This window comes from Ruditapes philippinarum, unplaced genomic scaffold, assembly GCF_026571515.1.
Source record: "Ruditapes philippinarum isolate M1 unplaced genomic scaffold, ASM2657151v2 ctg157_1_1_1_1, whole genome shotgun sequence".
In the NCBI taxonomy this organism is placed as follows: Eukaryota; Metazoa; Mollusca; class Bivalvia; order Venerida; family Veneridae; genus Ruditapes; species Ruditapes philippinarum.
In genome coordinates this window covers 407351-421502 of record NW_026854186.1, presented here as the reverse complement: position 1 = coordinate 421502, position 14152 = coordinate 407351, and the positions used below count along the sequence as shown (strand labels likewise).

Sequence of the window (14152 nt, the reverse complement as noted above, 5' to 3'; positions counted from 1 at the left end):
CACACTTGTGGAATTGTCTCTTATTATGTTATCGCTATTAGCGAAGACCTCCTCTTAAGGTATCTGTTCACACTTAGTAAAAATATGACACTGGTTATATGACCATGTTGATCATGTTGAGCATAATTGTTTATTATACAATAATTGTCATATTGACCGACGATTATAAGTCAAAACTTAACTGGAAATAGGTAAATTATGCTTAATCTTTCAATATATAATATTGCTTATTCTTAAACCATGTACATGTACATTTGTATTTTTCTTTATCATTTTTTTAAATTATCAATCAATTGAATAATTCATAATTTAATCTAATTTGTAACTTTGAATAATTCCTGGACATCTTTACTAAACACGAATAACAAAATAAATAAAATGTTTCAAAGTTGATAGTGTCATATTTATACCATAAAAATGTACCTTTTTCTCAATTGTTGTACATATTTATTGTTTTTATCTTATATAGATAAAATGAAACATGCTATTGTTGTTGTTGGTGGTTTTTTTCGAATTGTATGTTTATGTATAATAATAATCAATAAATTTGAGAGTTGATCTATGTTTATTAATTATTGTAACCAAACTAAGTGACAAACATTCATTTTGGAAAAAAAGCTTATTTATCTGTAAAATATCTGTTCTGTTCTGTAACGATATCAAACATCTACTCCAAAACCGGGAGAGACCGTGATACTATTCGCCGGTCACTAGTAAATCCCGGTCAAAATAGACCGGGAGAGACCGGGAATTACCGATAGCAGTACATCCCTCTATAAATAGATTTTCGGAATGTTTAGGTCATCAACTCATCATTCTATTTTAACATACCATAATAACCCACTTTATTATATACTTATAAATGAAATATTGAGAAATATTGATGAAATAAAATGCGTATTTTCATTTTCCGTATTTTCACTGTAAAAATTTATTTTTCACTGCAGTGAAACATATTTTCCGTATTTTCACTGGTGTCTTGCCGGACTACTTTCTTTTAATTTCTGCCAGTACACAAAATTTAAGGGGAAGTCCTTCAAATTTTATCGCAAAAAAGAGAAAAATGTATATAATAAACAGAAAATTCAAGTTTTTTCTATTGTGGCATGAAAATTACCATATTTCACTCGTGGCTACCGCCACTCATGAAATATTTATTTTCATACCACTTGATGAAAATAAATCATGTATTTATAGAAAAAACTTGAATATCCTCTATGTGTACTACAAAATGATAAATAAAAAAAAACCGAAGAGACTCATGCATTGCGAAATTCTCCAGTTCGCTATTCATTGTACATATCGAGATATTTTTTTTTAATCAAGCACCCTCATACCGACCGGAATGATCGGCTTTTATTATGACCGACTATAAGGCTCGAGAAGTTGCTGTCGCCCTTTCACAAAATCTTTGCATGTTATTGTTATGAAATCTATTAATAGTAACAAATTGCTGATAAGAGATACAGGTAACTTTCGGATGGTTGGCAAAAAAATGGTGGCTGATAAAATGCAAAATATAGTAATTTTATATTTATAATAAAAAACTTATTTTTCATGAAACAGCTTAGTATTTTATATCATTAGAAAGGTCATTTTACTCATATTTTATATATTAAAAAATAAGTTAACAAAGCGTTTTCATTTTTTCTTGGTAAGGAGTTAAACTTGGTGCTAGAAAACTATTGAAATAACAGTTGAAAAATAGCTGAGCTTTATTTTTTAAAAGCAAAAAATGAAAATCCGCTTATATTTTAAAAATATGAATACAAAGAACTTTCAAATGATATAAGAATCTAAAAAATCGATCCACAAATAAAAAAGTTATAAGAATTTAAAAATTCTGCTGCTATATAATGTTTATAAATATTGGTTCTTCTTGCCAACCGGTACATCTGCTAAATTCTGGTAGCAGGTGCTTGTGATGTCATTGTGCAATGGGTCTTCAAATGAGTACAAATATCAGTGTGAAGTATCAAATTCAATTCCATTTTCAAGTCAAATACTTACTTCCATTGTGATAAATATGGTAACAAAAGTTTTTAAAGACAGATCATGTAGTAACGAGTAACAGTATGATGTTTTTTCTACTGATACTTCTGCTGGAAGTATAGTATGCCTGTGCATTTATTCTGCATTGTGAAAACTAGGCACAATCTTTGCTCTCGACAATGAGAAACCATCGTTTTGTTCCTGGAATGAAAACAGAAATTAAAAACATAAATTTTATCAATAAATTAAATTATTAGATGGTATGTGTATGATGCAACAACAAACTTCCAGAACATATTATACAAGAAACTATTAGGAAACAGAATATGAGAGAATTAAGGATTGACAAATATAAATAATATAGTGTTTGAATTCTTTCTTTGTCTGTAGAAAAAAAAACAACACAAATTGTAACAAATAAAACCTTAAAGCGACTCCACTGAGGTTTAAAAGCCTAAGAACATAATGTGTGTGTGTGTTTGGGTTTGTTAACCCTCGCCCTCGGAAAGAGACCATATGGGCGAGCATATATTGTTTGGTTTTATTAACCTGTCAATTACATACTGATTACACGGTCGATGCACACAGTATATTAATCTTCGGTAGATTTTCGGTAAGTTCCGTGAGATGTACGCTGTACGATGGAATTTAATTTAATTTGTATCTCTCAACAAAGTGTACTCAGCGTTATAGCGCAATAGGGTAAAGCACGAGTTTATACTCTAAGTGCCACACGTGTTTTAAGTTCGAGACCGCGTAGGTCTATGCTTTTATTTTCTTATTAATACTTTCAACAATATTGGAGCTCTATATGATTATTTTATGTTGTTCGTTTTGTTTTATTATGTTTTACTTAATTTTGTTACATCTATATTTTTTTTAAATAACATGTTTTAAGAATTCATGTTTAAAATTAACACGGATTTAAATCAATAAATGTCTTTTCAATGCTGTAAAACACACTACAAACTGTTCCATTAAAATATACGGCAAAAATAAAGAAAGAGTACTAAAACAATGGCAACAGCAAGGATCGAACCACAGACCTCTGAATTATCAGGCATTCTCTTAACCGACTGTACTATTGTGAATTAACGAAAACCTTCACATTAAGCTGGCGTGACTTTCAATCCATGACTAATATACTCCACATTAATTTCCGTAAAATACACGGACAGAACCGAAGTGGGGTCGAATATTTAAATGAGTTCAATAATGCGTTCATAATTGACAGGTCAATAAAATCAGACTATACTACATTTATAACCTATTAAAAGGGGGAGCTGATGTTTATTTACTTATTGTTATATCCGTACATGTGTTATGTGCATACTATATCCCCCATGACAGGGTAGTCTCTACGTACAACCTCTGCCATGGGAGGAAGATGGGGCAATCCCATACTAAGTTTAAGAATTCTAAAATTTAATAGTTAAAATGCTTATTTTAAAATTGGCCAAGACGTTTATAGAAGTTACCGTCTTTTATAACAGGTCAATTTAATTAAACGAAGAATTTTAATATATTGTCATATAAATTTATAGAGTTCGCATACTTACATGCGAAGAAGGCATGTCAGGAACGTTTTCTGACCAATTTAATGTGGGCTGACTGTGATTTATGTTGGTTTCTATTTAAATGTTATAAACCGTTTGTTTATTTCCATGGGGGGGAGTAGATAACTCCTGTTATTTAGTTATTTTGTATATATTTGGCTGTATGATTTTCCAAAAAGCATGTTTTAACTAATTTTTGATGGTTTTATTCCAAAACGCCCTTAGAAGCAATTTATTATTTAAATTTGGTATATTTTTTAATGTATTTAGGTTAATTTTGTCTATTGGAATGTCAATAAAATAAAAATTTAGTATCAGTTGACGTTAAAGTTCTCTCCCTTGGACTGTTATTAGCCAATATATAGGAATTATTGTAAATCATTAAGAAATTATATATCATAGGAAAATGGCTATAAATTTTTTATTTTTCAATGGATTTTATTGGGGTTTTCTTCTTTTAGTCCATTATATGTATCTGTTATTTAAAAAATAGGATTTATGCTATTTATCTTAATCTGTTTTAATTCTTGGGGAGTTATATTTGTGTAAAATTATCACATTTTTGGTGGATTATTGTTTTATTTAAGATATTTGGACATCATAGGAGATTTGCTTAAACATTTTTATTTCTTTGTGAAATCTTTTGGGGTTTTCCTGAATTAGTCAATTAGATATGTCTCTTAATTAATATAGATTTTTAGTTTTGTAGAGCAAATTATATTTCATGATCTAAGAGGTTGAGATTTAAGTAAAATTTATTCTTATTGGAATTTTTTGGTGTGATTTTGGAAAAGTTACCCATCATAGGAAAATTACTATATCTTTTTTAGTTTTTAATAAATTCTTTTGGGGTTTTCTTATTTTATTCAATCAGATATGTCTCTTAATTAATATTGTGGTTTAATTTTGATTAGTAAATTAGATTTCAGATCATAGAAGGTTAAGATTCATGTAAAATTTTCTTTATTTTAGTACTTTGGTGTTAATTTTGTACTAATAACCTATTATATGTAGATTGCTGTTATATTTTCCTTTATTATTCAATTTATTTAGGGATTTTTTCTGTAAGTTATGTGGATGTAACTATTACTTAAGAAAGATTTGGGTTGGGTTATCTACTCTATTACATTTTATGTTGGGTATATTTAAATCTGTTACTAAATAGGTGTCAAGGGACTAGAGTATGCAAACTGGGTCCCTATTAACCTGTTATTGTAAATTTATATTACTATATAATTATGGTTATATATAATTTGGTAATATATCTATGTTATTTGATTATGGTTATATATATTTTGGTTATATAATTGTGTTACCTGAGGGGGACACGGGCACAATTCAAGTTGGTTTCTCAAATTTTATCGGTTAATTTACACTCTAGGATAAATATCTCTAGAGCCCCATATACATGATTATGATGTTGTTTTGGGGGATTTAAAATGTTTTTTATAGTAAATCCAAGCCCCACTGATCCAATGCGACCCACCAATTCTTGCCGCTGGGCTGCAAATTGGGGACATTCGATCAGTAGGTGGTCAGAACCATATCTCACTCCACATTGTGGGCAGGTCGGGTCAATTTTCTTAATGTATTGACCCACACTACCAGGTAATAAGTTTGAGCCCAGTCTTAGCCGGCTAATGATTTTATCAATTTTGGAATTGTTTGAATATTTTGTGGGTCGTTTAAGGCTGACTGTAGTATTTACATGTTTGATTTTGGGAAGATTATCATTTATTTCTTTTTGCCATTAAATATATATAGCTTAGATAAAATATGTTGGCGTATTATGGAATATACTTCAGTGGGGGAGAGTGGTATAGGTTCTGTTACACTGCTGAAGTTTAGGCCTGCCTTGGCCGCCCTGTCCGCCTGTTCGTTACCATAGATACCTATATGTGCTGGACACCAAACAATGGTTACCAATTTGCCTACATTTAGGCATTTATTATATATTATATTAATTTCCTGTAAAAGTTCTGGTCTTGACTGACTATTATTTGATTTCAGTGAGACCAGTGAAGATAAAGAATCAGAGAAAATGACAACTTTATTGTGATTGTTGTCATTTATCCAGCACAAAGTGTTCCTAATTGCAAGTAGCTCAGCCGTATAGATTTTTTCATATTGTTGGGTAGGGATTACTACGGCTGAGGCTACTTTGCCAGAGTCCGGGTCTTTGTTCCATCTGTGTATATATGTGTTTGACCTGAATATTTTTCATAGTATATTTGTACTTCTGATCTTGCGAGGTACGGAAGATCAGTTTTGTTCACTATAGATGTTAGGTGTGTATCAACTATGGGTGGCGAAAGGGTCCAGGGCGGAACCGCAGCAGGCCGCCGTTCAGAAATGTCAATACCTTTAAGGCCGCACCCCTCCGCCAGGAGGTCAGTACTGACCCCAAAGGGAGGGGCAGGGTCCTTAAACTTGGATTTATGAAAATAACCATCCCCTAAAACACTATGCACGGGATTATTAGTCTTATTACTTTTAATCCGTGCATAGTATTTTAGGGTCTGTTCCTGTCTTCTTAGATGTAATGGTGGAATACCGGCGGCCTCAAGCTCCAGGTCTCGGGCTGGGGTGGATCCGAGGGCCCCCAGGGCCAACCTGAGGGCAGCATTTTGGATACGGTCTAATTTGTTAAGGAAGCTGGGGCATGCACTAGAATAGATTTGTGCTCCATAATCTACAGACTATGATGACCTATGTTACTGCTGACTGACAGACAATAATGACCTAATTAACGGCTGACAGACTATGGTGACCTATTTAACGGCTGACAGACTATGATGACCTATGTTACGGCTTACTGACAGACTATGATGACCTATTTGACGGCTGACTGACAGACTATGCTGACCTATTTGACGGCTGTCTGACAGACTTTGATATTTGACGGCTGTCTGACATATACGATGACCTTTTTTACGGCTGTCTGACAGACTATGATGACCTATTTGACGGCTGACTGAGACTATGATGACCTATTTGACGGCTGACTGACAGACTATGATGACCTATGTTACGGCTGACTGACAGACTATGATGACCTATTTGATGGCTGACTGATAGACTATGATGACCTATTTGATGGCTGACTGATAGACTATGATGACCTATTTGACGGCTGACTGACAGACTATGATGACCTATTTGACGTCTGACTGACAGACTATGATGACCTATGTTACGGCTGACAGACTATGATGACCTATGTTACGGCTGACAGACTATGATGACCTATGTTACGGCTGACAGACTATGATGACCTATTTGATGGCTGACTGATAGACTATGATGACCTATTTGATGGCTGACTGATAGACTATGATGACCTATTTGACGGCTGACTGACAGACTATGATGACCTATGTTACGGCTGACTGACAGACTATGATGACCTTTTTGATGGCTGACTGATAGACTATGATGACCTATTTGATGGCTGACTGACAGACTATGATGACCTATGTTCAGCTGACTGACAGACTATGATGACCTATTTGATGGCTGACTGACAGACTATGATGACCTATTTGACGTCTGACTGACAGACTATGATGACCTATTTTACGGCTGACAGACAACCTATGATGACCTATTTGACGGCTGTCTGACAGACTATGATGACCTATCTGATGGCTGTCTGACAGACTATTATGACCTATTTGAAGGCAGTCTGACAGACTATGATGACCTATTTGACGGCTGACTGACATACTATGATGACCTATTTGACGGCTGTCTGACAGATTATGATGACCTATCTGATGGCTGTCTGACAGACTATGATGACCTATTTGACGGCTGTCTGACAGACTATGATGGCCTATCTTATGACTGTCTGACAGACTATGATGACCTATTTGACGGCTGTCTGACAGACTATGATGACCTATCTGACGGCTGTCTGACAGATTATGATAACCTATCTGACGGCTGTCTGACAGACAATGATGTCGTATTTGACGGCTGTCTGACAGACTATGATGACCTATCTGACGGCTGTCTGACAGATTATGATGACCTATTTGACGGCTAGCTGACAGACTTTGATATTTGACGGCTGTCTGACATATACGATGACCTTTTTTACGGCTGTCTGACAGACTATGGTGACCTATTTGACGGCTAGCTGACAAGCTATGATATTTGACGGCTGTCTGACATATACGATGACCTTTTTGACGGCTGTCTGACAGACTATGATGACGTATTTGACGGCTGTTTGACAGACTATGATTGACAGACTATGATGACCTATTTGACAGCTGACTGACAGACAATAATGACCTATTTAACGGCTGACTGATAGACTATGATGACCTATTTGACGGCTGTCTGACAGACTATGATGACCTATGTTACGGCTGACTGACAGACTATGATGACCTATTTGACGGCTGACTGACGGACAATAATGACCTATTTAACGGCTGACAGACTATGATGACCTATTTGACAGCTGACTGACAGACAATAATGACCTATTTAACGGCTGACAGACTATGATGACCTATGTTACGGCTGACTGACAGTCTATGATGACCTATCTGACGGCTGTCTGACCGACTTTGATGACCTATTTGACAGCTGACTGACAGACAATAATGAGCTTTATGACGGCTGACTGACAACCTATGATGACCTATTTGACGGCTGACTGACAGACTATGATGACCTATTTGACGGCTAGCTGACAGACTTTGATGACCTATTTGACGGCTGTCTGACAGACAATAATGACCTATCTGACGGCTGTCTGACAGACTTTGATGACCTATTTGACAGGTGACTGACAGACTATGATGACCTATTTGACGGCTGACTGACAACCTATGATGACCTATTTGACGGCTGTCTGACAGACTATGATGACCTATTTGACGGCTGACTGACAACCTATGATGACCTATTTGACGGCTGACTGACGGTCTATGATGACCTATTTGACGGCGCTGACTGACAGACTATGATGACCTATTTGACAGCTGACTGACAGGCTATGATGACCTTTTGGACGGCTGACAGACAGGCTTTTCTTGCATATCAGAGTGAGACAGGATTATTTACCGTTTACACCGGTGCTAGAAAACTCTATCTTACACCCCCATCTAAGACAAGTCGCGTGCTTTATATGACGTCATTGACGCGCACCTTTTATGAATGAATTGCGTTCTTTGGATGACGTCATTTTACAGTTATGAATGAAGTTGTAAGTTCATACGCTACTATAAGAAAAAAGTGCGTAATGTGAATATCAGTTTTCATAATTTCTGTTCCGAAAGTAATTAACAAGTTACATGTACACTTAACAAATCTTATAAGTGTGCATGCATAAATGGTCTCATAGGTGTATCAATATTTGCCCGATCATGCTGAAATTTTCAATAAATACAGAAAAGAGACAGGCTATTATTTCTATTTGTTTTCTTTTTTCATTCAAGATAAATTTTAAGATACATTTCTAAAAAATGTGAGTGCGTGTCGAAAGTCGATGTTGCAAAATGATGTTTTTAAACCGTGTGTGCCACTCTGACTGTGCATTACAGACTTGGAGCGTCGTCGCATCAATGTAACATACCGTTGGAGATAATTTTGGGGTCGGCGAGGAATGTTATAAACGCTGCCAGTTACTCTGTTATGAAGATAAGCCTTCTTAAGCATTGGTATTACATTGCGGAGACCACCATGCGTTGCGCAACCTCCAAATGATATAAACATGTAATAAGTAAAAAACAAATATACAATTACGTTCGTCTTTGGAAGGAACTGAATTTAAATGATTTTCAGCTTTTACAATGCAATGGAGTTTAAATAATTATATAAACAAATTATTTTTTACAAATCTGATTGGTGTACTCCAGCGTAGATCAATCCTAGGGCTATGCCACGCTGTTGAATAGATAAAGTACCCATATGTTATGTTTTTCTGATATGTGGATCTCTGTTGTATTCGAGAATATCATGTGCAATTTTCTTTCACGCATTCACACAATTTTTTCGTGCATTGTGTGAATTTTGTACGTTCACGGTTGAACGCGCCGCATAATTAAATTTGACAAGTTTGAGCACGGGAAAAGTGTGGAAATGCAGCCAATAGTCAGAACCCAAAATTTTGTAAAGAAATATTGATGAAGAAAAAAGTTATAAGGACATAAAAGGTGCACACTTATAAGATTTGTTAAGTGTATATGCAAGAAAAAGAATCAAACACCAGCTGTCGGTTCAAACGGGAATATCTAGCTCTCGGGTAACTGTTTAGCGAAAACTCGGCAGAGCCTCGTTACCGACGTAAACAGTTACCCTCGAGCTAGATATTCCGGTCTGTACCGGCAGCCGGTGTAAGATTCTTATATGATGACCTATTTGACGGCTGACTGACAGACTATGAAGACCTATTTGACGGCTAACTGACAGGCTATGATGACCTATTTGACGGCTGACTGACAGGCTATGATGACCTATTTGACGGCTGACAGACTATGATGACCTACCTATTTGACGGCTGACTGACAGACTATGATGACCTTTTTGACGGCTGACTGACAGGCTATGATGACCTATTTGACGGCTGACTGACAGGCTATGATGACCTATTTGACGGCTGACTGACAGACTATGATGACCTACAGTAAATACTGTTTACAGTGACCTTCGATTGGAGAAAAGAAAAAAGGTCATTATAGACATGGAGTCACTGTGGACAGTCTCTACATAATTCGGATATATGAACATATCATACCAATATTTTGTTGAAAAGCAGAAAAGTACCATACTAAGGGTTTTATTATATTTTTATTGATATTATACATAGAGTCACAGTACCTGTGCTCGACCAGCCCAATGCTCGACCAATACTTCTATTTGTTTACGATTTATGCATTAAAGTGGAAAAACCCTGGGAGTTTGTGTGTGCTATTTGTACCTGACTTGTAACTCTACACCATGTACAAGTACTCCAAGTTTGGTAAAAGTTTTGCCATTTTGCAGACAATATTTAACAGTACAAAATGCAATTCTATAATAAAAGTAGCAGTAAAAACTATTTAAAACACTAAACTAATGATAATTTAGGGCAAATGTGGACAATACTTTGTTAAATTGCCTTTACTCTTATGATTCCAAATGATTTCCCATAGGAAATGTGCTCAAAAATTATCAAGACCTTGCTTTCCATAAAAGGCAGGGGCTATAGACATGTAAACAAATATGGCAGCTGTACGGAAACAAATCAGGAACACCACTGAAAGCGTAAACCATTTGTATATTACACCAATTATCAGACTTAACTATGTTTGCAGAGTGATTTTAGTAAAGAAAAATATGAGAATAAGTAATCTCAAACACCCCAGTATATGTAATACCAAAACTCTTATAAACACTATTTGTCAATGTATAGCATTTCCTTCGTATCATATTTGCTCTCATATTAACATTTATAGACCCTAAAACATAAATGTTTCAAAATATTTTTGAAATAGAATTGTTGAACATAAAAAGTCATGTCTGTTTTAAAAAAATAAAAGTTCTGATAGAGATAAAACCACCTGGTCGAGCACTGGTTTGGTTGCCTGAAAAATATAGTAGTTTTATACCCTATATACAACTCTGTGGTAAATTGTATCCTGATCTGTGTAATTAAAACGCTTAAGCTTATTGTGAGTTTGAAAGGGCCAGCTTTGTAACAAAAATAATTTTCCCAGCAAACTTTTTATTCTGAAAGAGTTTTTATGTAATTTTGTGAAAAACTGGTTGAGCACTGGTACGGTGACTCTATCAAATATCACTTATAAAAAACAAGAGAGTTTTAAAATTGCATGTATAATTGGTTAAGATCATAAACTACACCATAACATTAGTATTTAAAAGTTACATATTCATTAAAATGTAATTGATAAATCTGTTTGTAAAAAATGTTTAATTTCAATTTTCCATCAGCCTGTTTACTTTGCAAATCTCCACATAATTTCTACAGATTAGTGTTCCGAAAAAAATTAACAGTCGAGGTTTCAAACATAAACACCTTAAAGACGTTTGACATTGTTTATCTTTACTCGCCAAAACACCGCAGCAATTATGTATATGCAGGTGTCTTGAATCATTTTATCGGCGAAAATTGATTGAATCTGTCGCCATTTTGTGTAGTTGTCAACAAACAGCCACAGTGTATTAGCCTGTCGCCGATTGGTCAATGCAAACTGCCGTAGTTACAACACGCGTTCTGATTCGTCAATCGCATGAATACGTAATGAGAAAGATAAGCATAGTGAACTCTTGCCTTGCGGCATGTATTGAACTCACGCGTTCTTAATTAGCGGATTAATGGTGATTGGTTGTAATTGAGAGATAAACAAATTATTAACAGACCTAGCGGCGTAAATAAGTATGACGGAAAATTATAATCAAAGCACTGAATGTACTCAAGTCAAGTCAAGTCAAAAAACATTTAATTCTCTCATTCCATGTACAAACATGACATAATGGAGTAATAAACATGAATAAAGTATAATGAGGCTCAAATAGCAGTTAATTAACATACTAGCGAAAAATATAATTGAATTGTGCTTCCAGTTTTCAAGTACGTGGAGAGCCAAAACTGTTGTGTATATATATATTACTAAAACATATTAAATAATAAAGAAAGCTAGTATTACATTCAAAGGTATTGTTTCATTTTTCTCGTCACACGCACACACGCACGCACACACACACACACACACACACACACCACATGTATACTTTCTATTTCAACAATGTGTAGTATTAAATTGACGATTTCTGCTCAAATAGTCGTAACGACAATCAATATTTTTAACGTAAATGAATATACTACAAAAATTTAAGTAAACATGCGAATCATTTTTAGGTATAAATGGAGAAGTCTAATTTTTAACAATAACAAAAGGTATAGAGATGCGAATGGTAGATGGGGGTGATAACAAAAAAAAGGCTTTGCACGTAGATGTTGTTGCATTTACTTCCCTTTAGTTAAAGTGTTAGATAATATTCAAGTTTTTAGTTATGCAGAGTGAAATTTGAATATGATCTAGAAAAACCTTTCTGATCGGCGGGAACTGGGGTCTCTCGTCTACTCTATCGTGGACCTGAATTCAATCAGAGCACGACCCGGGCATGGAAGCTCCAATAAGGTCTTCCTGCGATGAAAACGCGCCCCAGGCCGTGCCAGGTGCACTCCTGTCCCTCGACTTCCCAATGGCGGTCGGGGGACAGGAGTACCCCGACTTCACGGTGAGTCCTATACAAAGGTATCGGAGGCCACAGTTCCCACACAATCTTACAATATTTAATTAGCGAAAAGCTATATCATAGGCCCAAAGAGGAAAAAAATAGTTCTTTTGTATAATGTAGATAGAAATAACACATTTTCATATAGTGAAAAATAGCATTAGATATTGAGATACGAAAGTGGAGTTAATTAGTATTTCTAAACCTAGACTACTGATGGGGAGGCTATGACAGAATGTTTCAGACTTATAGTTTCTTTTCTTTTTGCTTAAATTGTGCTGTTAAATAAGAAGATATGCACATTGCGCCATTTATCGTTTACGTTTAATAATATTTTATTGTATAAATATACACACAATATACAATTAAATAATTTTACAGACATAATCAAGTGTACATGTATACAAAAGGGTTGGGCCAAAAGTTCTAACAACATTATCGTGGGCCCTTCCCTGTATGGTTAATATGGTTGACTATTCATTTTGTTAATATTCCAGAACATTTCATTGAGGTCTACATTCGGATTGTTAAAGAAAAACCTAAAAAACATTTATAAATGACATATACCAGCAGGTATGACGACTGTTCATTATAAGATCATATAATACCATTTTACAACTGACGGTTCCTTATCAAAATATTCTAGGACTGTTCATCATAAATACTTTATGTCATTTTAATACAAGAAAAGCATTGATGCAAAGCATCAAAGGGCGTCCAAGCAAGAAATGCAGCAAGTGAAGATGAACTAGTACACATGATGACAAAGATATTCTTATAAACTACCAGAAATGTATATCACTTATGAATGAGCGGACGAAAGACATTGTTCATTATGAACTTTGATTGGCATGCTAGAGATTAGAATATTACTTGTTATTTCTATATGATCGTGGTTATTACAATACAATACAATACAATACAATACAATACAATATTTCTTTATTTTGTCAAGATTACATATAATGTAACAACAGACAATTTACAAATAATATCAGTATTATAACATATGTGGGTGTATTTAACAATTTATATAGAACGAGACATGCAAAAAATATTTCGAAAAACCAGTTTTAAGAATAAACGTGTCTAATGTTATGAAAGTTTTTGATTAAAAAGCTTGTTACAGGGAAACAGTGTAAAAAAGGGGCATTTTTGCATGCACACAAATAAGTTTATATTGAATTTAATTTACAAGTCATTTTCTGCACTCTTTCGCAGATTATGCTCGTTGTTGGAGTTATTTATATCTTAGAAATTTCTATCGGAAAAGTCGGTGGATTAGCTTACGAAAATTTAAGAAGGCGGTATGTTACAAGTTTTTCGGGGAATATTGTTTAAAAAGTCTT

General features: G+C 34.7%; 1 long non-coding RNA gene across 1 annotated transcript; it reads right to left on the bottom strand.

Annotated features, from left to right (window-relative positions):
* Positions 1-546: 546 nt before the first annotated feature.
* On the bottom strand, positions 547-11724 carry LOC132739324 (uncharacterized). Its single transcript, XR_009626977.1, has 3 exons — positions 11581-11724; positions 10052-10209; positions 547-2193 (listed from the first exon to the last, which is right to left on the bottom strand). It is a non-coding gene; the product is annotated as an uncharacterized LOC132739324 (long non-coding RNA).
* Positions 11725-14152: the final 2428 nt, after the last annotated feature.